The sequence below is a fragment of the Marmota marmota genome, unplaced genomic scaffold (assembly GCF_001458135.2).
Source record: "Marmota marmota marmota unplaced genomic scaffold, marMar, whole genome shotgun sequence".
Lineage (NCBI taxonomy): Eukaryota > Metazoa > Chordata > Mammalia > Rodentia > Sciuridae > Marmota > Marmota marmota.
The window spans coordinates 16,224,225-16,249,997 of NW_026000222.1; the positions used below are offsets into that span (position 1 = coordinate 16,224,225).

At 44.6% G+C, this 25,773-nt stretch overlaps 1 protein-coding gene and 1 long non-coding RNA gene across 2 annotated transcripts in view; one reads left to right on the forward strand and one right to left on the reverse strand.

The window, feature by feature from the left end:
• The window catches only part of Smpd3 (sphingomyelin phosphodiesterase 3), an 83,180-nt gene that overhangs the window by 4,996 nt on the left and 52,411 nt on the right, over positions 1 to 25,773 (forward strand). The gene's annotated exons all lie outside the window — the stretch shown is intronic.
• Positions 936 to 25,566, reverse strand: LOC125613143. The gene is made up of 3 exons (XR_007343635.1): positions 24,661 to 25,566; positions 6,619 to 6,663; positions 936 to 2,553 (listed from the first exon to the last, which is right to left on the reverse strand). It is a non-coding gene; the product is annotated as an uncharacterized LOC125613143 (long non-coding RNA).

The following is a 25,773-nucleotide window of genomic DNA, read 5'->3' on the forward strand; positions in this document are numbered from 1 at the left end:
AAAGAAATAGGTCTTATCTTTATTTTATAGCATCCTGTTCCAAAGCTAAGGACACCTGGATATTGTTAGAAGACTCCTTCCACCTATTTCCAATCTCAGATTTTCACAGCAAAGCTTCTGACACCCAAATAAAGTTTTCTCTTCTGTGGGCCTCAGCAAAACTCACGGAAAGATCACATTCCTGTCATCATGTTATCACAGCCAATATTCTACCTTCATATATGGCTGCAAGACTCCTGAAGTTGGGCAGGTTGGGGCTTGGTGAACTTCATGCCATGTGTCCTCTGGTCCTCCTAGGGTGGCAATTCCAACTGCTCCAGTCTTGCCACATACACAGGGGCTTGTGCTTGAGAATTCCCCATTTAGTAACTATAGGTTTGGGTATCCAATGGGGGTAAGAGGAATAAAATAGTGTTCTTTCTCTTCTCTCTGGACTTTGGTCTGTACAATACTCAGATAGGCAGCCTGGCCTCTTAAGAAAATGCCTCACATCAAACTGGATCTTCACTTCATTTTGAGTGATTTCCTTTTCCTTCCAGGCTGGGACTTTGCAGAGCTCTGACGCAAGGCTCAAAGACAGCTATTGCATTTCCCTAGGGCACTTGGAGGCCAAGGACCCAGCTCCCCATCTGGGTCTGCTCTGACTCATATGACCAGAGACAGATTTGATTGTTTTCTTATTTAGAGTCATTAATTAACTCTCCTCAGCATCAGAACAGCATGTAATAAGAGGGAGGCCATTTGTGAGGGTCTCTAGGCAGCCATGCCTAGGGCTGAGCACCTCTTCTTTGCTAACAGGAGCAGAAAAAAATTTTAATCCTGGATATAACCCTTCATAAAACTTAGATTATCAATACTTCATCCAATATAAGTAAGGAAGCAGAAATGCATGTAGTTGCTAAGGCTGCTGTTAGTTATTCTGACAATAACTGGGAAGGTCAGGGGTCCCTTATGAGAGGACTGGAATTACATTCATTCAACAGTTATCCTTGTGCCTTAGGTGTGCCAGGCACAGAGGTGTGCTCAGAAAATATAATCCCAACTTGGCATAGGCCCTATCATATAGAAATATTGAGCAGATTGAGAAGGGGAAAGATGCAGAACCCTTGGAAACTATACTCTGCTATAAGCAGAGTTTTTTAAAAAATAATCTTTAGAATCATAAACCATCATCTGTTATATTGTAATGAAGGAGGCTGAAGGAATTGGAGGGTTGCTCCACCACAATCCTAGTTAGTTGCAAAGATGGCTCTTAGAACCAAAGTTTTATAATATCTAACGTATGTTCTTTCTACTATTCTAAATTGCTGGTCTGTTCATCAAATTATCCAAAGGGCACATTTCCATTAACATAGCCTTTTAAAAATCCAATTCTAATGCAACAGCCAGTTTTAAAGTTGAAAGAGAAACAAATGATAAAATAGGAAAAGTAGAAAGCCCATCTTTATCCATTGTCCAATATGGTAGCTGCTAGTTGACTACTGAGCACTTGAAATGTGACCAGGTTGAATAATAATATTTTGTATATATTGAGTTAAATAAAATTCATTTTTAAAATTAATTCCACGTGTTTTTTTTAACTTCTTTAATGTGGTTTCAAGTTTATATGAGGTTTGGGTGCAGCTCAGTAGTAGAGTACTTGCCTAACATAGCTATTGTTCAATCCCCAACACCAATACCAACACCACCATATATATATACACACACATATATATACATATACAGAGAGTCATATACACATATGAATATAATTGTATATGTGGCTTGCTTTTATAGCCACATCTTATACTTCTACTGGACAGTGCTATCCTAAATTTTTCCATTTTGGAGGAAATTTTGTTTAAAAAACTGATGCATTTAGCAAAGTAGATTCTATAATCCATTTGTCTGAGATTGAATCCTGGCTCTACCATTTGGGTTGTGTGACCTTAAACTTTCATTTCCTCATCTACAAAATGAGGATGATAACAGCCTACCTAGGTCCTAGCTTATGAGTTAAATTACTTAGAACAGTAACTGGCCCACAGTTAACATTTACATAATATTAACTGTTGTTAATAAAATAAGTTTATAGAATCTTAAAAGACAGGGCAATGGGAAGGAGAACAAGCAGGCAATTTTCAAATAAATTAAACAAAAAATTTACTGCTAGTTAAAACATGATTGAAAACACTTGCTAAGTGTAAGTCATGAGTTATTGTGATGTGGCTGCTATTTTCTGGCAGATATTGATGCTGAGGAAAACTTTCAAGCCATTTACATAAGCATACAATGAATAAACAAATTAGCTAACTGCATTATGCATAGGTCTTGCCTTCTGCTAATGGGTTGAGGAAGAGGATGTTTAGAGGGTATTTGTACCAGATGACTCAAGAGCTTAAGTCTCTTGGACTCCAGGGTTCCTCAGAGGAATGATACAGTTATCCTCTGGGGACAGGAATCAGACATACCGAAGGTCAAGCTGTTCTGCCATTCCCATTAGCTTTGGTCAAAACACTGGTTCTCAGTTTCTTCTTCTATATATGATGGAAATCACACCAAATCTCTTGCAAGCTGCAGTAAGGAGGAAATTAGATAATGCAAACAAAACACCTGATACATAGTAAGCATTCAACAAATGGTAGCTATTACTAAGTGGCACTTTGGGTGCTCCTAATAAAGAACTCTCTGTTCTATAGTAGAGAATTTTCTGTTCAGAATCTCCAGAGCCTTTTCTATAATTCTGCTGCTTTATTCCCCATCCCCACTTGGTCCCTGAGGGGCTGAAAGGCGTTTCACCCAATTAAGAGTGTCTACAGCAAAATGTAGGGTCTCTGCAGCTTTGAGCACACACTACACAATTTTTTTATGTTCTTCTCTATCCAGTTTACACGTGTGGGGTTCTTTTTCTGGAATGATGAGGCAAACAGCAAAATGGGTACTATTCTCCATCTCATTTCTCCTGAAGTTCTGACACTGACCTTGGTGTTTAGAGCACTTTACATGCAGCTTTATTTTTTAAACAAAGGACAAACATGGAGAGTGGAGCTCTAGAATCATGTTCTTTTGCCTCCCAGGGCAGCCATGAGTCCATTCACTGCTTATTGTTTCTCTCCTTCCAAAAGTTTGACTTTGGAACCAAAGAAATACAAGTTAAACTCAGTGAAGATTTATGCTATCAGAGCATGTTAAACTACAGAGAAAATACTCAGTTCCATAGGAAGTGTGGGAAGTGCTTTAGCAGGACACCAATACAGTCAGATTTCTTGAATCAACATATGATGGGTGGGAGGTGGAGAGGACCCTGGAGGTGGGCTCACTCCAGTTCTGTTGAGAGGCCCTGGTTTCCAGGGACCAAGTGCCAGTGCTAAGTTTTGGGGAGATAGTCCAGTCTTGACATGCATATTTTCCCAATCTTTTTTGTTCACTCAACAAATGCTGAAGAATATGTAGCTGGGGTGGCAATATTTTGAGAATCTTTGCCCTGGAGAACCCCAGGGTCTAGCAAGGGAGAGTAGAAGTGTCCATGTGCAGAATGGGCCAAAGAGCAAAAGCTGGATTAACCAAAGGAAGCTTGGTTTAAAGTGGGTTGGCCATGGCAGTAGGAAAGCTGTGGAGCCTAGTCAGTCCTGAATCTGAATCTCATTTTTACCACCAAATACATGGCTTCGGGGAAGTACTTTAAGCTTTCTGAGCCTCTTGGAGCAACAAAACTAACTTCTCTAGGTTGTCAATGTATAAGCAAATGTTTGGGATAATACTATTTATTGAGAAGTTACAGTGGGTCAAGCATTGTGCTTGGCACATTATATGTATAAAAAAACAACCATTATTATCCCTGTTTTATAGCCAAGGAAAATAATGGCTTTGAGAAACTTGCTCAAGATCACAGTAACAGGTGACACTGGGACCCCACCAGAATCTGACTGCAGAGATTACTTTTAGCCACTGTCATCACTGCCTCTGTGGTTGAAGGTCAGCAAGAACCCAGGAACTATTTGAAGAAGGAAGAGATAATTGTGGTTAATTGCTGAGACTGGCTTTAAACTCGTGAGCCTCCTGCCTCAGCCTCCCCAGGCGCTAGAATTATAGGTGTAAGCCACCACACCTAGCCCTCTGCTTAGTCTTTGGGGTGGATACAATATGGAAAAACTCTCAGGGGTGAACAGAGTGGGAAGAGAAGGTAGGTAAAAGCCATGAGGAAATGAGCAGGGGCAGGAGTGCCAATGGTGTGTTCTGGAGGCAATGAAATGGAGAGGAATTTCCGCAGGAAATAGATGTTTGGAAAGCCTTGAATGTCAGACTAACAAGTGTTAGAGAACCAAACATGTTCATTGGCAAAGAAAGGGATGTGAAACCTGAAATCACCAGTGTGGGGCATCTCACTGCAGGTGGGCATTTTATTGCAGTGTCGAGCATGCTCACCAAGCCAGAGTTTGTGCAGGGCATGGCCAGATAGTGCCACAGTCCAGCATCCCTACTAGGGCTCTTCACTTTTCAAAGAATTTGCATGGCATTTTCTTTCATTTGGTCTTCACAAAGCTGCAGGCAGGAGAAGGATGGGCAGCCTGCTGCAAGGACTGCTGCCTGTGTCAAGTGGCAGGTTGCAGAGGCTGCCAGGAAGCACAGATGCCAAGAACAGCTGCGGTGCCCAAATCCAAGCACAAAGCTTAGAAGAGGCCTTCTCTGCAAGGGAGAAGGCAAAAGATTTGCTTCCTGGCCTCTGGCGCTTTCCCTGTGCTCTAGAAGACAGGTAGTTTTGTCATTTGGTTTGTGATACCCCAGTGACACCCCCAAGTGGCTGCCACCCAGAGTGGCTGCTGTGAGAATTTTGAGTCCAGGTTATTACAAATCCCATGCCCTTTCTAGATGCACCACCCACCAGTCAGTGGCCCCTCCCATGCAGAGAGCTTGTTTTACAAAATATTTTTCTGGTCTTGCCATCTTAAATTCATTCTGTTTATTTCTCAATAGGCAGCAGGGGCTGGAAACCAAACCCCATCCTCCATAAGCTGGTTTGAAGGAAAATCTATCTTTTCTAATGACTGCAGTCACAATCTGCACCAGATTTCTCTCCATGGCTACGCTTCTAATAACAATGGAAAACAAAGGCAGGAAGGGAAAAGGGTGAGATCGGCAGTTCTTCCAAGAGGCACCTGCAGTTCTGTGGAGGATGCGAGGCAGTGGGGAGGTAACTTTCACAGCTATAAGAGAGTCCCTTGATGAGTAAAAGAGGAGTTTTGATGTGCAAGATGATAGAAGATGAAAGAGATCATGGTGCCTCATTGTGTTCTCTTTGAAAAGTCATGCTAGGATTCCAGGCACCCTCCACAGTTCTAGAATAAATACAGGGTGGGCAAGGAAAGGAAGATTTTGCCAAGTTATCCAGGGCTAAGTTCCTATGTCTAGAAACATGTCACTAATGAGAAATGACAAACCCTGGGTACTAGAATGATAAAGGCTCATTCGACCTTTGACCCTAGTAACAATTAACATGTGTCTACACAGGCTAAATGTGACAGGGCCAAATAGTCAATTCTGAAGAACAAAACCAAGCTGGGAAATCAGAAAAATAATTAAAGGCCAGATGTTTAGAATGGCTGAGTGTCAGAAAATAGGGCTGTGTGGTAATTTCAGAGTGACTTCATCAGCCAGGCCCCCTTTGCTTGACTGTTCTGACCCCAATGTTCTGACATGCCAATTCGTAAAGGTTCCTGCACAGGAAACAGCTCCAGGGATCAGCCTCCAGCACAGGGCCTGGTACACAGTAGGTGCTCAGCAAGTGCTCATATCTGTGGACAAACCTGACTCCTAGTCTGTGATATGCCCTATGCCATGCATTTGAGACATGGAAGTGAAGAGATAAATCCCTGTCCTCATGGAGTTAATTCTAAAACAGAACGAGGAGTACAGTATAGGAAATGTGCAAATGAACACAGCCATCTCATGATGATGCCTTCTAAGTGCTTCCTTGTACCTCTGAAATAATATAACTCAACAGGTGAGACAAATGGGAAACTTAAAAATACTACATATCTTATCTCACATCAGATCTGAGCAGACCCAGCTGTGGAGCCTGGGGTAGCAGCTTAAAGGAGGCAAGAGACGGCTCTTGAGACACTTTGCCTGCAATTAGAACATGCTGCCACCAGGGGCACCATGAAGTAGTGTGACCTAAACAGCCAGGCTTCCTCCCAAAGTATGGTATGCTGAAAAGAATACAGTGTTTCCATTCTTAACCTTTAGAAGGACAAAATTTTAAATTGACTTTTTAAAATCTACTTATTTGGGGCTGGGGTTTGGCTGAGTGGTAGAGTGCTTGCCTAGCATGTGTGAGGCACTGGATTCGATTCTCAACACCACATATAAATAAGTAAATAAACTAAAGTTTCATCAACAACTAATAAAAATATTTTTTAAAAATTTACTTATTTTTATTTATTTTAATTGACATAAATATTTCCATATTAATGGAGTACGGTGTGATCATTTAATACATGTTTATAATTTGTAATGATCAAATCAGAGTAACCAGCATTTCCATCATAAAAGAACTATAGTACATAGTTGCCTATATATAGTGAGTGGAGGGTTGTGAATTCATCAACATTCATTTAACAAAATCCATTGTGTACCTACCGTGTACAAAGCACAGAACTGCGTTTCTGCCTGCAGGTACTCAGCCTGAAAGGAGGACAGACAGAGACAGATAATTACTGTGCAAGAAGATAAGTAGTCTAATGGAGGGATGGGCAGAGAGCATTGGGAGCACAGAGGAGTGACTAATTCTGCTGATGGGAATTCAAACACACACACACAGACACAAACACACACACACACACTTATGTGTATTGGGTCCAGGTGTTAACACCTACTTTAGAGAGTTATATCAACATACATATAAACTATATGTGTGTAGGGGAAACACATTGGCGCTTGCTGCAAGAAATTTGGATTGTTCTATTGAGTGGGCATATCGCCTACATCTCTGGACCTGTTTCCTAATCTAATCCTCTGAGGGCTTGGCAGTGGTCATCTTGATCATGTGGGCTGGAGCAGCACAGAAGTTAGAATGATGACTTTGATCTCCATGGACAAGACCTGGCTTTGTCCAAGCCCTAAGGCTTCCTTGGCACCTGCTTGTCTAGACCCTGGTGATGCTACCTCTTAATTCTGGCTGAAATATTTCAAAGGATCTCAGCCAAGGTTCTGGTCCCAGAGGAATTCATGAGGCATCAGCCTCTGGTGTCTGGTGGGAATGGCTAGCTCTCCTGAAGTGATATTTGGCTTCACCGCCCCCCAGAAGCCAGGCTGGCCCTACCATAGCACTAACTACTGCATGTACTATCCTACCCACTTCTCACCAGAAAATCTTCTGATCTCTGACTTGTCTCTGAGGCCACTCTCAAGAAAACCTTAGAGGATTGCTATGGCAAGCAAGTCCCATCCCTGTTTCCCAGACCCCTAGAAGACAAGGGCCTTCACTCTGGAGCAGGCTATCCCCCATAGCCAGCCCACACCCCGCCTTTGCCAGCCCCAACACTCTCACCCCATCTGTGGGCACTGAAGTGCCACCTCTGTGTTAGGGGAATCAGAGGAACAACCATCTTATTTAAAAATACATATACATATATGTGTACATATCTATCCATATATACACACACACATACACAAGAGTGTTTAAACAAACCATTTAAAGCTGCTAATTGCACTGTAAAGAGTTTTAATATACAATATATTAGAGCCCTACCCTTAGTAGACAAAAAAAAGTACTGAAAAAAGCCCTTACTGAAAGCCCATTTACAAGTCTTTAAAAGGATCTTTTAAGATAAGTTGTGTGCCCTGGAAATTGCACACCTGAGATGATATACCTTGAACCACCTGTCTGGACCGGAGCCCTCTCAGGCTCCCTACATCTTCACTGTGGTCCTTCAGCCCTTGGACCCTCTCTCTGCAAAGGGCTCATCTCTGCCAGCTAGGAGCAGATATGCTCAGGCTACCTTTCATAATGAAGGACCAGCAGAGAAGCTTCCATACATAAGTGGTGATGAGGACACCTCCTGCCTTGACAAACACATTCACCCTCTGGTTAGGGCCTAGATGGTCCCTTCACTCTCAGGAAGCACTGAGGTAGCCCCCAGGAGTGACCTACCACTCTCCTGCTCCAGGTACACAGGACTCCCTTCTGGGAGTTGGCAAACAAAGAAAAATCAACAGAAGGCCTTTAAACCCTTCTGCCAGGATGTTGAGGATGTCGCCTCCACCAAAGGAGATGAGAAGGGCAGGCTGAGATAAGCAGAGCTGCTTAGAAACCGAACACAGAGACAAATTAAAACATTCATTGGAGGCAAGAGAAAGCAGATCAGTGGAGTGAGAAACAAGATGTCTCCCTTCCAGATCACTGCAGAAGAGAAAAGAAGAAATCATCAGTGATGGCTCAAAAGTCAGAAAAGAAAGGAGATGCAGAAAACATAAAACATGATGGCAGGAGGCCACCCAGAATAGTTATGACAATAAGTGTAAGCATTTAACATTCCCTTGATAGAAGACAAAGGTTCCCAGATTGAATTAATACAAGAGACTTACCTAAAATAAAACGGCTCCAGGCTAGGCAAAGCTTTACCAGGTAACCACAATCAAAAGCAAAAGCGTGAGTGGCTATATCAGACAAAGCACAACTTAAGGCAATAAGCAGCGTTGAACAGGATAAAAAGGGTAATTTTATATTCATAGGAGCAATTGTGAAGGCATAACTGTTCTGAACATTTGTACACTCAGTACTTTAGCATCAAAATACATGAGGCAAAATCTGTTACAAGAAATACAAGAAGCTAGCCAAATGACAGTTGTGGGCATACATTTACATACTACTCTCAGAACCTGACATCAAGTAGCCAAAACATATAAAAATAGAAAGAAGTCATTTAATAAAGATTGAATTAAAAAGTGGGTACTGAGCGTGGTTTCCATCTGAATGATGTTTGCCATGTTTTAAAAGACCACCCTAGATGGATGCCTGTGATACAAATGTTAAATTTAGTACAAATTTATATATACACTATAATTATAATTGCAATTTTTTAAACCCTAAACCACTGAAAGAAAATATACCAGATTTTCACATCTGGTGTGTTTAGAAAGGTTGAAATTTATATATTTAAAATTTTTTGTTTCCACGTTTTCTTCCAATGTTCTTCAGTGATCATATAATATTCTGACTAAAAATAAACTTTAAAAAAGGATGGAATAAGATTCATCCTCATAGAACAGGGTTTTCTAATTTCCAAAAATTTGAGACAATATATTCATGGGGAATGGATAAAATATAACAAACAAGGGCAGCAGAAGGAATCCCTGAGGGTCCCAGACAGTACACAGCCTGGCAGGCCCTCTTGGTGCCTCCTCAGTTACTCCCTGCATGAAACCCTCTGTTTCTTTGCCCCAGGGCACTGCATTCTCTCCACTCGGCTTCCCAGCCTCCACTGGGCCTTTTTCATCCACACATCCTCCACTGGTAGCTCAAATGTGATTGTTCCAAGATAAGACATATTGGGATCCCCCACTTTCCCTCTCTACCTGTGCCCCTGATGATCTCATCCATTCTTCTACAGGGACATAGCTCCTCTCTATATGTGAAGGACTCCCAAATTCATCTCTAGCCCCAAACTCATCGTAGAACTTCTGGGGTATACATCAGCTTGTAGACTGGACATCACCCCATGGAGTGTGGGACAGGAATGGTGGGCATGCCTGCACTCATAGCCCTCTGAGTACCTGAGGGTGCTGCATAGAGATGAGTGTGAGGCAGGGATGCCCCCAGGGGTGGTAATGAGAGCACTTAGGCATCCCCAGTCAGATGCAGAAGAAGGTTCCCACGAATGAATCAGAATAAATCATCGCCCACTCTATGCCATCCAAAAATAAAACCAATGTCTCTCTCTGACTTATGGGAATATGAACTAAGGTTATTGCAGTAATCAAGAAAAGCAACAAAGGCAAATTTTCAGAGCTGGGACCAAAATCTCCTGCCACTTGGAATGTTCACCCTGAACTCAAGTTTTCTTCTGCCCAACGCATACATCCAGCTGCCAATTCAAGGGACAGACTCCACCCTGCTGCTGAGATGTGCGGGTCAGTGGTTTCTGGACTGGCCTCCTGACTTCTCAGGGCAGAACAGAAAGACTGTAAATACCCTAAAGTTTTTAATTTACCAGTAAAATGAGTGAGGATGAGATCAGGTTTTTAGCCCACTGATGTGGTATGTTAATTTAAAGGCTTTTATAACTAACTACAAAGTACAGTCTCTTTTGAAAAGAGCAAAAATAAACTTAAAGTACTAATTCGAAACATATATTCTTATCAATTTCAGCTCTAAGTACATATTCTCATTGGAAAGTAAATTACTTTGAGAGCTTTCTAAAATTATTACATATAATTTCTCTTACTTTCCAAGGTCTGGGTTGCTATCCAGTTACCATTTTATTTTAAGAGTCAAATGTGCATGAGACCATTCTTTGCGAAAGGTTTCATGAAATCCTATGCAGGTATCTGGCTTCAGAAAAGAGATGTTGCTAAGTAACCTTTAGCAAGTCACTTAACTTTTCTAATTCACAACCTCCTCTTAAAATGAAAACATTACCTCCATAAAGACTGTTGAAACAAAAATCATGTTTCTTAAGTAAAGTGCCTGGTACAGTGTCTGTCTTGCAGCAGGAGCTCAGTAAACAGCAGTTATTCTTCTCACATCAGACAGTGGTTTTCAATCTCCCTATTCCTGTTCCATGCAGGAGCATGATTGAGAATACAGGTGGGAAAAATCTCCAGGTTTTTTGTATAATTCACAGGAAGACAGCTCCAACTTCACATCCCTTCCCCTCTCACTCAAGAAACATCAGAAGGCACTGATTTTTTTTTTAAACTGTGATTGATGTGATTATAGGAACAGTTCCTGGCATCTTTGCTTATTCATTTTTAAAGTAACTTAGCCACAAACTTTATTATTTTATCATCAGTAACAAATAAATGGGAATGAACTAATGTCTAAAAAATAAGTCCCAATTACCTGAGAACTTATTTTCATAAAACCAGGCCTATTATAAACTTCCCTGGGAGTCAGCAACACTGACAGCTCCTCCTTGCCTCAGTCAGACTCTCAAGCAATTGGGTACCTAGGGCCACATTCTCTTACTCCCTCAAACCCCATCCTCTCACTGGTTTCATGTCTTGCCTTTAGCTGACAGTTAATAAATGTTTCATGAATAAATGCATCTGCTCTCTGCCCCCACTTTAGTACCTCCCTGCACCAGGACTGGCAAATGTGCGTTATGAGCCAAAATCAGGTCAGATGACCTGGCTTCCAGCAATAATGTGCACAGAAGGCAAATGATTAAATAATGCATGTCTATCCACTTGACACGACATTCTGCAGCCACTGGAAATGATGCTCTCGAAAACTCAAAGGCCACATGGAGATGCATCTAACATTAATTGAATAAATAGACCATAAAGACAGTGTACTGGTCCTGCCATTACACATATGGGCCCAGATTGAAGGGGAAGACCATTCAGAATTGTTGCTATGAGAGGAGCATGATTCTGCATGATGTGCTTCCAAATTGTCTTCTATATTGTTTTTATAGTGAACAGTAAGGCCATGGGGGCAAAAAGCCCCTGTGATTGGAAATTAGCCCAGGGCTTCTTGTAGGCACGTGGCCAAACAGTGTGCTGAAATCAGAATGAAAGCTGAGGAGCTGGACTGGGGAAGGATGGGTAAGCCAGAGTCCATTCAGGAATGAAATGTGGACTTGACCCAAAATAGCTGTCATGCTCAGCCTCAGAGTCTGAATTAATCCTCCTCTTAGTTTATTGAGGTCTATGAAATTGATTCTCACCACAGAATCACAATCCATGGCCCTGGCATTGCAGTCGATAAAAAGCATGACTGGGGAGGCAGCAGAAAACATCTGCACCAAATACTCACAGAGGGGCACCATGGCACACTTTGCTGAGACCTGTTGTTACTGGAAAATATTCCTATGCATTACTGGAAAGGAAGAGAGACTGAGATTGAGTGGGGAGCAGCAGGGGGAGGTAGGTAGATATCTAGGTCCCTTTTCTGTTGTTATAACTAAATAGCACAGGCTGAGTAATTAATGAAAAATCAAGGTTTATTTGGCTCATGGTTCGGAAGGCTGGGAAGTTCAAGATCTGATGGCCACATCTGGTAAGGTCCTTTTTGCTTGTGGGACTTTCTGCCGAGTCCCATGGCAGCTCAGGGCATTTCATGACAAGACAGATCATCCTAGCTTAGCTCTCTCCTCCTCTTCTTATAAAGTCACAGTCCTATTGAATTAGGGCCCCATGATTATGACCTCTTAACCTTAATTACCTCCTAAAGGTCCTACCTCCAAACACCATGGACAGATTAATTTTCTACCCTCTTAATACTTCCCAATGGGGATCAAATTTCCATATGAGTTTTGGTAGAGACATTCAACCATAGCAGAGCATATATGTTGGTGGCAGGGGCTGGAGGGAAGAGACGGCAGCTCCTGCTGCTGTCAGGTCAAAGCTAACCTTGGGTACCACCTCCTCTACACTCATGCTGGGAGCCTGGCCTCACTTTATGTCCCTTCTCACTGAGGACCTGGACTTCACTCCTCTCTCCTAAGACAGTTTCCTGCCTTGGTCCTAAATCCCTTCAATTAGAAAAGAACGGGGAAAGGTACAGCCCAAAGATCTTGCAGAGACTCATTGCTGACAAGGATAAGGAAGGCCAGTGCCATCCCTGGGCCATGCAGCCCTGTTCCTTCCAAGCTGGGCTATACCTGATCATGCCACACCTCAGGCCAGCAAGGAAAGACTGTGGTGCCCATCACTTGTGCCCCAAGCTCTTGCCAAGAGCAAAAACAACAGTTCTCCTGTAATCAGTGCAGGAACATCAAGGCCCAGTGGCCCTGAACCTACCCAGATTCTTGTTGGTAAATGCAACCCAGCACCAAAGTTTCCAAGGGCAGTTAGAGTTCACCAGTCACTGGGCACAGAGGTGCACTAAGTTTTTCAGAACAACCTTGCTCAAGCAAAGAATGCTAAGCAGCCCCCATGCAGCTCTGACTGGTGTCAGCTTTGGTAGCCCCAATTACCCTGAGCTTTGCAGGGTCTAGCAGGTGGTTTGCCTGGACTGGAACCCACTGATCCAGCAAGAACACTGACAGCCTTGGCTGAAGCTGAAGCCCTGACCACCAGCAGTGCAGTTCTGGGGTTTCCATACTCCCCACTGCAGGGTACCTGGTGGGCAAGGAATGACTCTAGATCCATAATCCTACAGTGAAGTAGACCCTCACCTGTCTATGGCAAGTGGTGTGCAGCCATCAGAGAGCCGTCATCTCCCCACAGGCAGCCAACTTTGGTTACATCACTGAGATGTTCCCCTGATTTGCCCAGGCTACCCTCTCTGGCCATAGTCTTTGACAGGTGGAATTGTCTTTGGGGGGTTTTGTGTTGTTGTTGTTGTTGTTGTTATTTTGTACTAGGATTAAACTCAAGCACTTTACTACAGAGCTGTATGCCCAGTCCCTTTTCACTTTTCATATTGAGTTAAGGTCTCACTAAGTTACTTAGGGCCTTGCTAAATTGCTGAGACTGGCCTCGAACTTAAGTTCCTCCTGCCTCAGCCTCCTGAGTCACTGGATTACAGGCATGTACCATCAAGTCTGCTGACTGATGGAATTTTTGATGTGACTATAGTTGCCAGACTCAAGAACCAGATGAGTCATATCCCCTTCACACACCACTGTGGTGTGACCATTGGTATCTAGGTCTGCCTGTCTCCTCCAAAACTGACCCTCTCCAGCCCCTAGTCCAGACCAAAGTACAGATGAAGGGTTCTATGATGTGGGGCCCTCAGGCATTGCCCTTGCAAACCTCCCTAACTTATCCTTTCTTTTCCTTCCATAATCAGACACAGACAAGAAGCAATTAGACGTCCACTTCCCAGCTAGACTTCCTGGGAAGCCCTTTTCTCCTTGTGACCAGTTCTGTTATCCACCTCTTGGCCTCCAGATAGATTCAAAGAAGTCTAAAGGCAAAAAGATAACCCCTTTGCCCCTTTCTTTTGAAAGACCAAGGCAAGAAATTCCCACTGGAACAAGCCATCCAAGCCCCTTCTATTGCTGCACCTGCTCCCCACAAATCTTCAGGGTGGGTGAGAACAAAGGGAGGGGGGATGCATTCATTCAATTTGCAAACCAGAGGTCAGGTAACTATTTGAGGCAGCCTGCATGGCTCCTCTATTCTAAGTGTTGCTTCCAACATATCTGGACAGGCTTCATCCTAGTCTTTCTGATCATACGCAGTTTATTGCACTCTGCTTCCTAATATCTTTGTTTCCACAGCCAAATCTTCTCGGGTGATGCTCACAGAAGCAAAAAGGCCTTCAAGTTGGAAAATCTTGGGCCATTAGCCGCTATAAGTGGAGTCAAGTGAGTTTGTCTCCACGGTGATGTTTATTTCCCTGCTCCCAGGATGAGACATGAGACGTAGGCTGCTCAGATGCTCCAAAGCAAACAAAGAAATGGATGTGGTAAAAGGTGGATACAAGCTTACAGGAAGTTGAGGGCTTCTTCCAGAAGGACCCGAAGGTGCTTCCCTTTGGGGCAGAAGCGATTAACTTGTTTTTGAGCCCTTCCCTCTCTGAAGGCTTTGCCTTTCCTTTGCATTTCTGGGTCTTCAGCCTAGGGAACAAAGGACTGGATCCTCAGGTGAACCCATCTTGTAGCTGCCCCCGCTTTCCAAGCCCCTCCTCTCACCTCTGTCCTGCCCACTCCCTCCCTCCTTCATTTCTGATTTAATGTCTCAGCTCCCACATTTGGAGGTGACTGCTCACAGTGCATCAGCACCCCCCAATCATTTTCAATTCCCCATCCTACTCCTGTGACCCAAATGAAAGAAAGGTGTTACGTAGCCCCGGACCCAGGATCAGCCTGTTGATCTCTGCCCTTAGCACTGGGGCTATGCTGTCCAGTATGGTAGCCAATAGCAACATGCAGATGTTTAACGGTAATTAAAAATTCAGTTTCTTAGCCACATTTGAAATACCCAATAGCCATATGTAGCTAGTGGCTACCATACTGGACCATGCAGTTACAGAACATCATTAGAGAAAGTTCTATTGGAACATGCTATATCCCAAGTAGTAATCCCAGCTACTCAGAGGTTGAGGCAGGAGGATCACAGGTCCAAGGCTAGCCTGGGCAACTTAGCAAGACCCTACCTCAAAATTAAAAAATTAAAAGGGCTGGGGATATAACTCAGTAATAGAGGACCCTTGGGTTAAATCCCAGGTGCTGAAAAAATATATTATTTAAAAATATTCTTTTACTCAATGCATCCATTATCCCCAAAGCCAATCTATCCTTTTCTGCCATCCACAATGGGAATCAGACAGACCTGAACTTAAATCTCTGATTTAAAATTTGGTTGCCTTGGGGCTGGGGATGTGGCTCAAGTGGTAGTGTGCTCGCCTGGCATGCGTGCGGGCCTGGGTTCGATCCTCAGCACCACATACAAACAAAGATGTTGTGTCCGCCAAAAACTAAAAAATAAATAAATAAAATATTAAAAAAATAATAATAATAAAATAAAATTTGGTTGCCAAGCAAACCTGGAATGGCTGAGCCTCCTCATCTGTAAAATGGGAAGAATCATATCAACAGAGGTGGGTTGATGGGAGGATTAAACAAGGAAATATAAAATGGGAAGTAGTCCCTAACTGGAATTATTATTGTTCTTATTATTGATAAGCTATCAAACCTCCCAGGCCCGAGGCCAAGTGTTTATGAGAGATTCAAATGTGTGTGCATGGCTGGGGCTGGTAAATGAGAACAGCGACAAAAAATAGCAACTAGGAATGTTGATCTGTCTCCTGGCCTCTTGGGGATATTTCTATTTTGGGTGCTATTTCCTCACCATATTGATTTTAAATCAATTGTCAAGAGCTTTTCATTGTTTCACAGTCTTTTGAAGCATCTCTTTCTTTTTCTCTCTCTTTCTGTCTCTCAAATATTCTGTAGTTACCACTGGCGACTTCCATCAAAGAGCCAAGCAGTAGGGGTGAGCGGCTAGCCCAGCGGGAGTCAGCTTCAGCCTGCCGTGGGAGATCCACGGAAGCTTCTTGGCATGGTCAGGAACTGGTTGTCATTGCGACCTGGGTCAGCCAGCTCACCACTCTGCATGCTCTTCTTGTCCTATTTCCATAATGACATAATGAATGGTTTGTCAAAGATCAAATGAGGTTATCAAATCAATACTCATTCCCCTGGGGGTGCCCTCCTGCCTGACATCATGTGACCTGGTTCTATATCAAACCTTAGTTTATGTTCAGCAAAGTGTTGACCACATGCCTGATCATGTAAAGATCCTATTTAGAAAAATATAAATAAAATAACAAAAAAAGAGGATTGTTACTCAGAACTATGCTATGCACTTAGCAAAAACAGAATAGGATTATTAACACTGCAACAGATAAGATGGTATAAATTAGAGCTTCTATTATATTTTCACCCTTGTTTTATCTGAAGTCTGAAGTTTATTTTCCTTGGGGAAAATATGGCCCATGGTCGGCACCAGAGATCCCTGCTCCTTTCTGGCCAAACCCACTCACTCAGCACTCCCTTAGCACCCTTCACATGACAAGCTGTGTGGTGGGTGCCGAGCGTACATAATCAACCTTGGAAACACACATGTGATGACTTCTGTACCACAGAATGCTGGAAAACCAAGGTGCTGCCCCTTCTGGGCAGTGTACCTCTCTCTCTCTTTCAATGGCACTGCTTATTCTCCATATCCCTTCCTCTTGTCTTCATGTCATCCAATGGAGTTGCTTCCAGAAGCTTCCACATCCCAGGAGCCAAGAATTCCCTTCAGTAGATGAAGAATCTGGGTCACTTCCCCCACTCCTGTGCTAAACACAGCCACTGATGCTTCATGTGGAACCTGAGAACCAGGAGGCTGGAGGAGAACCACTTGGCAGGCAGGGCTCTGCCCACACCACCCCACCCTCAGCAGCCTTTCGAATAAGGGAGTCCTTCCCTCACCAGTTCCAGCCTTGGCTGCAGGGCACTTCAGAGAGTTCACTTCTTGTTTCTCATGTGCTGAGAATTAATAACCAAGGGTCTGAAGCTAGAGGTTCTGAGTCTAGCCCTCATAAGCACACTGTCTGAGAAGTGGTGGTAGGAGCCATGAACACCTTCCCACAAACACCGTCCCATCAGCTGAGGCCCAGGCCTTTCCTCCACACCATCTTGGGAGACAGCTTCTACACCTTTTATTAGAGACCATTTCCTTTAGAACGTGCTTCTTGTTTACTATAGTAGAGTCACCTGTGCAACAGATTTTGGAACATCACAGCCTCTATTGAGCATTCTGGCAGCTGGGCAGAGCTAAAACATTCTATATGGGTTTTTCCTTGTTGTCCCTCAACCATGTTATGATGTGGCTTCTGTGATAATCTCTGTTTTGTGGATGAATGAGTTGGGGTTCATAAATGAAGTTACTTTACCTGGTCACAGCAGAGTCAAGCTCAGCTTGACTTTTTGGCTTGACTGTTAACCATAATGCCATATGCCTCCAGCACACAGAACCAAAGCTCTTCAGATTGTTCCCAGGAATCACACAGGTCTCTGGAGATGCTAATTCCAGAACCATTGTGGAGGGGCAATTGAATCAGGCAGAAGGGAAGGCTTCATACCCTAGTGGGAGGGTTCAGGATTCAAAGCCCCAAGAGAACATCTTTAGGGTGATTGCAATCTGTCATGTATGTACAGGGTGTAAGGGTATGGCAGTACTCCTTTAATCAGGAGAGAACTAGGAGAGACTGACTTCCCAACAGTCAATGGCAAGGACCAGGAGGGCTAGTCAGCTCTGGCCTTCATTCTGCCATGCTTCTGAATGTGCTGACCCATCATCCTCCACAGCCAGACGCTGGAGGACTCAGAATGAGAGCCCTGCTGCTGTTCTCCTTGATGAAGCAGAAAGAAGGGCTAGAGAGAAGACCAAGACCCAGAAAATGAAAAACCAGCTCCTCTGGCATGTGCAAGGAGGGACAGGAAGCTACCCATACATAGTCCTTGGTGTAGTGATTCACAGCAAGTCACATTGGGCTCTGTCCACTTCAGTGTGGACTGCCCACCACCTAGGGAGGCCTTTAGTCTTTCCTCTCCCCTGGGAACAGCATCCCAGCTTCTCCTTGTTGTTTATCTCATCCACTGCGGGCTCCAGAACCTTCATGTCAGCCTCCATGAATAGCTTCACCTGTACCAGTCTTTCCTCCATGCTCAGAGCACAGTGCCAAGCTTAGGAAACACCTGTTAGTGGGCAAACCATGGGGCAGCCCAAAGGCCCCTGTCTAAACCTAAAGCAGAGTTCTAGTGAGCAGGAGACAGGAAGAAAGGCTCAACCCAGTTTGCTGGTAACTCCTTACAGAATCCCAAGAAAAGTCTTCAGCCTCCTTGAACCAGGACATAGAACAGGGATGAATGGATGATCTTTTGTGTCAGAAAGGAGGCAACATGGAAGACAGAAATAAGTATCTTGGCTCTTATACTAACTTGAATTTCACATCTCTGAACCCCTGTTCCCTTAGCTGTAAATTGAGGCAATATCAGTACCTGCTCAGAGGTTGTGAAGATCAATGAGCTAATAACTTTGAAAATGACTGCATAGCCTCTCTGAGGACTAAGTGAATTTTAATGATTCTAACTAAAATCCTATAAACCAGGCCTGGGCCATAAAAATGCACAATGGTTAAGAAAATTAGTTCTAGCCAGGTATAGTGGCTATTACCTGTTATTCCAGTGGCTGGGGAGGCTGAGACAGGAGATTGTCAGTTCAAAGCCAGAGTCAGCAACTTAGCAAGACCCTATCTCAAAAAAAAAAACAAAAAAAAAAACTTTTTAAAACAGCTGGGGCTAGAGCTCCGTTGCTAAGCACCCCTGGGTTTAATCTCCAGTTCAAAAAAATAAAAATTAGTCCTTTCTAGGAATACTCTGACTTTTTAAGCTGAAAGCGACCTCAGAGATTTCACTTCAACCCTCTCTCTAATGCGGGGACTGCCCAGCCAGTGCTGCCCAGCCAGTCTCTCTGACAGCCCCCTCAGCCTCCTCCTCTGTAGCAGATGTACTCTCAGAAGGCAGAAATGCCCCACTCTTCCCTGGAGGTTAAAATAAGGAGACTACATAGGAAGCAATTTGCAGCCATCTCAAATCCATGGTCAAGGGGAAAAATTTCCTCCCTTTCCTCCCCAAATCCTCAGTACCATCAAACTCCAACAGACCCCTGAGTAGGATGAGGACTTCCTTGCCACCAGTTCTCTCCTGACCAGGGACCTCAATCAGCAGCAGCAACAAATGTCATTTCTCTCCTCTGAGCCCTCTCCTGGCCTCGGCTTCCCATACACTTTCCATCCCCTTGTCTTTCCCAATCCCCTGATCCAGCTCATGACGGCTCAAACGAGGACCAGACACATCTTTGACTTCTCCAGTTCTGGGCAAGGGGAGATGATTCTGATTCTGTGAGAGCCTCTGCAAAATCAGAATAAACCCCTTCTCTCACCCAAAATAAATTCCACACCTAGAGCGGATTTCTGCCATAGTTTAATGATACAGAGGAATTTGTTATCTTAGCATTTTTGGAGGTCGGAAATCTAAAATCAGTTTCATTGACCTAAAATCAAAGTGTCAGTAAGCTTGGTGTTCCTTCTGGAATTTCTAAGGGAGAATCCATTTCTTAGCCTTTTTCTAATTTCTAGAAGCTTCTTGTATTTCTTGGTTCATGGCTGCTTCTTCCATCTTCAAAGTACATTGTTTCGGCTTTGGCTTCTCTCATCTCCCCTTATCCATCTTTGGCGTTCTTGCTTCTTCTTGTAAGAACATTTGTGATTACTCTGGACCCACCTAGAAAATCCAGTCTCATCTGAAGATCCTTAACTTAATCATATCTGCAATGTTCCTTTTGCCGCATAAAGTAACATATTCATAGGTTCTGGGGGTTGGGGTGTGGACATCTTTCGGGGGCCAATATTTAGCCTAACATAGAGGCAGGCCCTTCCCCCCACAACTGTAGTTTCATCAATCAAGTGTGGAAGAAAACAAATGCTCGCCCCCTCAGACTATGCGGGTCAATTCAGTAGTGCCCTGGAATGTCAGTGGCCCAGGAATGGAGACTGAGGTATGAGTGTCAGGCTCTAGTCCCTGACCAAGCCAGAAAGGATGTGCCCAGGAGGTGATGGAGTTGAGAAAGTAGGGTTTGGACTTGTTTGTTTACTAGCCATGGCTTCCCCAGGAGAGCAAGGAGAGTACTGGTGCACAAACATTACGAAGTTGGTCATGAGTTTACTAAGCCCAGTGCCTGACACAGGGAACAGAAATGCCTAGCAGAGTGGGCCAGGAGGTAGTGAGCTCTGTTCAGGGCTCCTCCCTCTCCCTCATCCTACCTCCATGTAGTCACTGAGTCCTGTCAGTCTCCTTCCTAAACATTACTCAAACCCTCCCTGCACTCCCCTCCATTGCCACAGCTGAACTAGAAGCACCTCTCTCCTCCCCTGGCTCATTGCCATGCCTCTTCCTGGCCCCATTGCCTCTGGTCTCCCCATCCCTCACCCCACACTCATACCATCCTGTACTGTCATGCCAAAGCACACCTTTGATCAAATCTGTCCCTTTTGTGGCTACCCCCATCTTTGGGTGGAGGCCCAAGCTTTTTACCCTGACTTATCAGTTTCTACCCACCTCCCTATAAGCTCCAGGCAGTCAGAGCCACAGCAAGTAGGTGGCAGATGGGCAAGGGCAGAGCTGGTGATGTGGGGTGATGTGGATGAAGGAAGGATGGGGGTGAGATATAGATGGTGTTGCAGGGATAGACCTGACTCCAGAGGTCCCTGTGGACAGATGCTGGTGGGCACAGGTCAGAAGCTACATCTGCCTCCAGTTAGGCACAGGTAGGGTTCAGGCATTAGGCTGTTGGCATTGTCCTGACTCAAATGTGAAATGGCTCTGAGCATTGGTTATAAGTCTAGAAGGGCAAGAGACAAGTCTTTCCTCTGAAAAGTGATTTTGGCCAAATTCTTTCAGGGATGGGGAATACCTACCAGGCCTGGCTGGGCTGAAGGATGTGACTTGATAAGGGAGTGATTATATGAAGATATATAAAGTGGGCTCAGGGTCCCCACTAGCTGAGTCACTGCCATGAAGCTTAATTAATGTTTGCAAAGCATTCTAAGGCCTTGGCTGAGAGGCCTCATGTGAGGACCGAATATCCTTATTAATCACTGTGACAGCACCAGGTGGGGTGGTCCACAGGGCAGTTGCTTCTATGCACATAACAATGGATGGTTAAATTGTGATTTTGGAGAGTAGTTCTAATCAGCTGGCTCAAAAACAGCTTAGCTGAAGAAGGCAGAGCCACCTAGGAGCCACTTAACCCACCTGGCCCTATTGCCCCATGCATTAAAGAGAGGCAGTAGAACCTCCCTCCCTGCTGCACAGGGACAATGGAAGGACTATCCGGTACTGGAGAAGAATCCCTTTAATCCTGGGTCACCTAGGTGTTTGGTCTTACTAAGGCATGCTATCGCTCTGCATCAGGCTGGGGGTCTTTGGGCCAAGTCCCTCTACCTCTCTTAGCCTCAGTTTCCTCATCTGCAAAGTGGAATAATAGTAATTATGCCTTTTCCCTTATAGGATTGTGATAGTGTGATACATGTACAGGAAAAAGTGTTGGTGCCTACAGTCATGATATCCATATTAAGAACAGTCATAACAATAATGATATCAGTAGTAGAAATAACAACAATAGTAATGATATCAGTAATAAGAATAGCAATAGCGGGACAGGACACTAACCCATGCCAGGTACTCTGCTAAATGTGTTTCAATGATTAGCTACTTTGATCTCTGTTTGACAGATGAGGGTTCCTGGGAACAAAGTTCCCAATTTCCCACAGTTATTGAGAGGTGGGGCTCCAAATGCTACATGGGCCCAGACAGTCTAGCTCCCAAGTCTTCCCCATCACCCACCACCCACCCCCGCCCCACTCTCCAGTGCTGCCTTTATCATTATTGTCATTATACTCATTTGAAGAATCTGGCTTCAATATGATTGTTATCTCATTATCATCATTACATGGGGAAAATGGAAGCTGGGCCCTGGGGCATCTGTGTTCTGTTGAGTGGGGGAGGGGCGGTGGCTATCTTTGATCCTCCATAGAAAGGAAGAAAGTTATTGTTATCAAAATGGAAGTGAAATATGTAGGTTTTCTCACTCATCAAAATTCTAGATGTGCAAGGAAATGTGTAACAGGTTTTTAGGAAAAAACTGTCAATAGATGCTGAAAGAGACTGAAAGTATGGCCCTACTCTGCCCTCTCCTTCAGGCTATGGATTGAGGAGGACATTGGTCCCACATCTGCCTGTGGGTGATGGAGCAGAAGATCCCTGGACCAGTCATAGATGGTCCTCTTGCTCTGGTTGATCCCCCAAAGGAAGGTTTAATATGCTTAGTCTGTGCTCTAGAACTTTGGCCAGTCTCTGTGGCAGGATCCCAGCTCAAGGGCCATCAACCTTGAGCCTCTTCCTGTTTCACTAATGACCCATAGCAGCTCTGGAGAGCTTCCTCCAGACCCACCTCAGACACCTTCTAAACTATCCCCAGAGAGGTGGGACCTAGCATCCCTCATCTTTTCAAAACTAAATGGCCGAAGCCAGGCATAGTGATGCACACCTGTAATCCCAGAGGCTCCAGAGGCTGAGGCAGGAGGATTCACGTGTTCAAAGCCAGCCTCAGCAACTTAGGGAGGCCTTAAGCAACTTAGCAAGACCCTGTCTCAAAAAAAAAAAAAAAAAAATCGGGCTGGGTATATAGCTCAGCAGCTAAGAACCCCTGGGCTCCATCCCTGGTATGGGAAAAAAAAAAAAAAAACTAAAAGACCAAGCCAGCAAGCCAGATACTTGCTCTGTCCTTTAGCAATACCCCATTTCTTTGCTCTTCTCACTCCTCCTGAGGCCACTTCTACAGGCAGATCATGCTGGGGCCTGTTCTGGATCCATTTTTGACCTTATGCCACCCTCCCTCCATCTTTCCCTAATACTCCTTCTTCCTACCCTTAACCCCCACCATCAACATCCTGTCCTCATACTGTCCCTCTTTCCTCCCCAAAAGGATGCACCCAGCAGGACCATTCTAGACCCAGAATAGGGATGGGGTCCTTGCTCTCTGGACTCTTCGTCGTCCTTAAAAACAAGGAAATCCAGTTTCAGATCTATCTATGGACAATCTCAAGACCATGGTTCACACCCAACTGACATGTATGAGAGGGCAGAGCAAGGGGCAGATTGACCTTTCCAAGCCACCTCCCTTTGAAATGGGCTTCTCTGCTCTGCTATGGGTTCTGAACTGGTTGCAAGGTAACATGTGACATACAGGCTGCTGGTGTAGACCACAGAATGCACTGGATCCTCCTAAGCTGCCTACAGGGGAACATGATGCTAACATGGCTGTTGTTCTTTGCCTTCCCCACTTACATTTCAGGGAACATGTCCCTATCAGGAAAGTGAGTCTCTCACCCATAGAAAGATCTCAGCTCTAAAAAATTTCATGCAATTCTTTTTATAACAGAGGGTTATATTTAAAGTATTCAAAGGCATAGATTTGCATCGTCTTAAGTGAAATAACTCATCACCCATCTCTCATCCACAACCCTTTTCTCATCTTATGAAGTCTCAGTTTACATAAAGAGTTTATGTCTCCTCCAGCCAAGTAGGTGCTCATTTCTCTCATTGGTATTTTGATTGCATATCCACCTGCCTAGATCAACTCTCAGCAAAAATTCCCAGTGCCCTTTCTGTTGCCTCATAAGCCTGCGGCAGGCTATAGACCCCTGCGTGGGCATCTTTCTGCCACAATACAGGGAAACCCAGCAGGTCACAAAGTTATCTTGACTGACAGCCAAAACACAACAGGAAGGAAGAAGGGACAAATCTGATCACATGGTAAGGCAGTTTCTTGAGAGAAACATGATTTTATAGACGATTGTTATGAATGTCTGCCATATTTTGAGCACTTAGTACTTGAAGGGCACTAAGCATATGCTTATTATATTTATCTTCAAAGTAATCCTGTGGCGCATGCATCAGGCCCACTCCTTGACTGAATAAACTATGGCTTAGAGAAGTTATGTCTTGGCAAATGTCCAGAGCTGGTTATGGGTGGACAGGCCTGCGTGACACCACACCTCCACAGCTGCATGTGTGTTTACTCAATCATACCCAACCTCATTCCACACAGGGGTTGAGAAGCTCAGAGCAACTGTGTGATAGAGCACAAAAAAGCCAGAAACCACAGCAAGGAAGGCAGCTCAGCAAACTCAGAAGGTGCCAGGGTCTTTGTCCAGCACCATACAGTCCTCCAAGGCCTAGGCTCCAAGCTTCCGAGCAGCAAAAGCAAAGAAAGCCTGATCTCTTCCCCAATTGTTGGTGTTTGTAGCATAAAACAAATCGAAACCAAAACAAACCAAAGCCTAAAACCATAGTTTCTCCTAAGTCCAAAAACAAACAAATGCCTCCCAGGCGGCCTCTTAGGGAGGCTTGAATGTAACAAAAGAGTAGAATAGAACAATTGAGTTGGTCCCACCTGGTCAGAGGAGCTGGAAACACCTGAGCAGCCCCAGCACAGCTTTGCCAGATTGGCTCTGGAAGGGGAAAGGGTGGGTCAGCCCAGCCTTGGTCAGCTGAGCCCTGGCGGCTGGCCACAGACTAGGATTCTTGAGTGTGTGCAGGTTTGTTGGTGAATGCAAGGAAGGGAAAAAGGAGGGGTTGGGGCAAGGAAGAAAGAGACCCAGCTCAGAGCCAAGACAGCCCCTCAGAGTTTCCCTAAGTGGAAGTCAAGCGACCTGGCCTCACTATTCTCTCCCCATTTGCCAGGCATTGGCCACAGACCAACCACAGGAGGGGGCTTAACCTCCAGTGAACATAGCTGTGAAATATTCCAAAGAGCCTTTGGGTACAGCATGCATGACTGAGCGCCCAGCAGCCTTCCAGCCACACAGCTCAGAGGGAACTGGCGTCCTGCAATGACATGCCTCCCACTTGGGCTTGGACAAGGCCCTAGGACCAGTCAAGTTGCCCCTAGAATATATGGCACATTGCCTGTGCTTGGATACACCACACAGACAGAGCCCGAAGCCCCAGTACTGTTCCTTTTAGCATGAACAACGATTACTTAAGCCTGAAAACTGTTGAACACCAACCTGAGGCACACCTACCTACATACACAACTTCAGAAATAAAAGCCCCATAAACCGCCTGGCTTTTGCAGTATTATCACTTCCTGGTGAGTCTGCCAAAGTAAACTGTTTGCTAAGCATACAAGGACAAGGCAGAATTAGGGGACGAATTGGGTGGTGCTACTAATAGGAAACCTGCCAAGGTGAGGAGCAGATGATAATTGCCTTGGACTTGGACTTTGTAAAGTTTGCTTGTGTTGACTGGATGAGAGGTTCAGGAAGGATTAGGGACAACCCCCCCCGCCCTTGGGGCAGCTGCAATGACCTGAGGAGGGAAGCAAGGTGGGTGCAGTGTGGGCCTGGGTCAGCTCAGAGTCTGAGGCCCCAGGGATGGGGAGATGAGAGGGACTGGCCGAGGACAAGGGAGAATTCAGGGGGCCTAGGAGGCACAGAGCAGGGAAAAGGGTCTGATTCTGAGCTATGCCCTGTGACAATGTTTATTCCTTGCAAAGAGCTCTCCC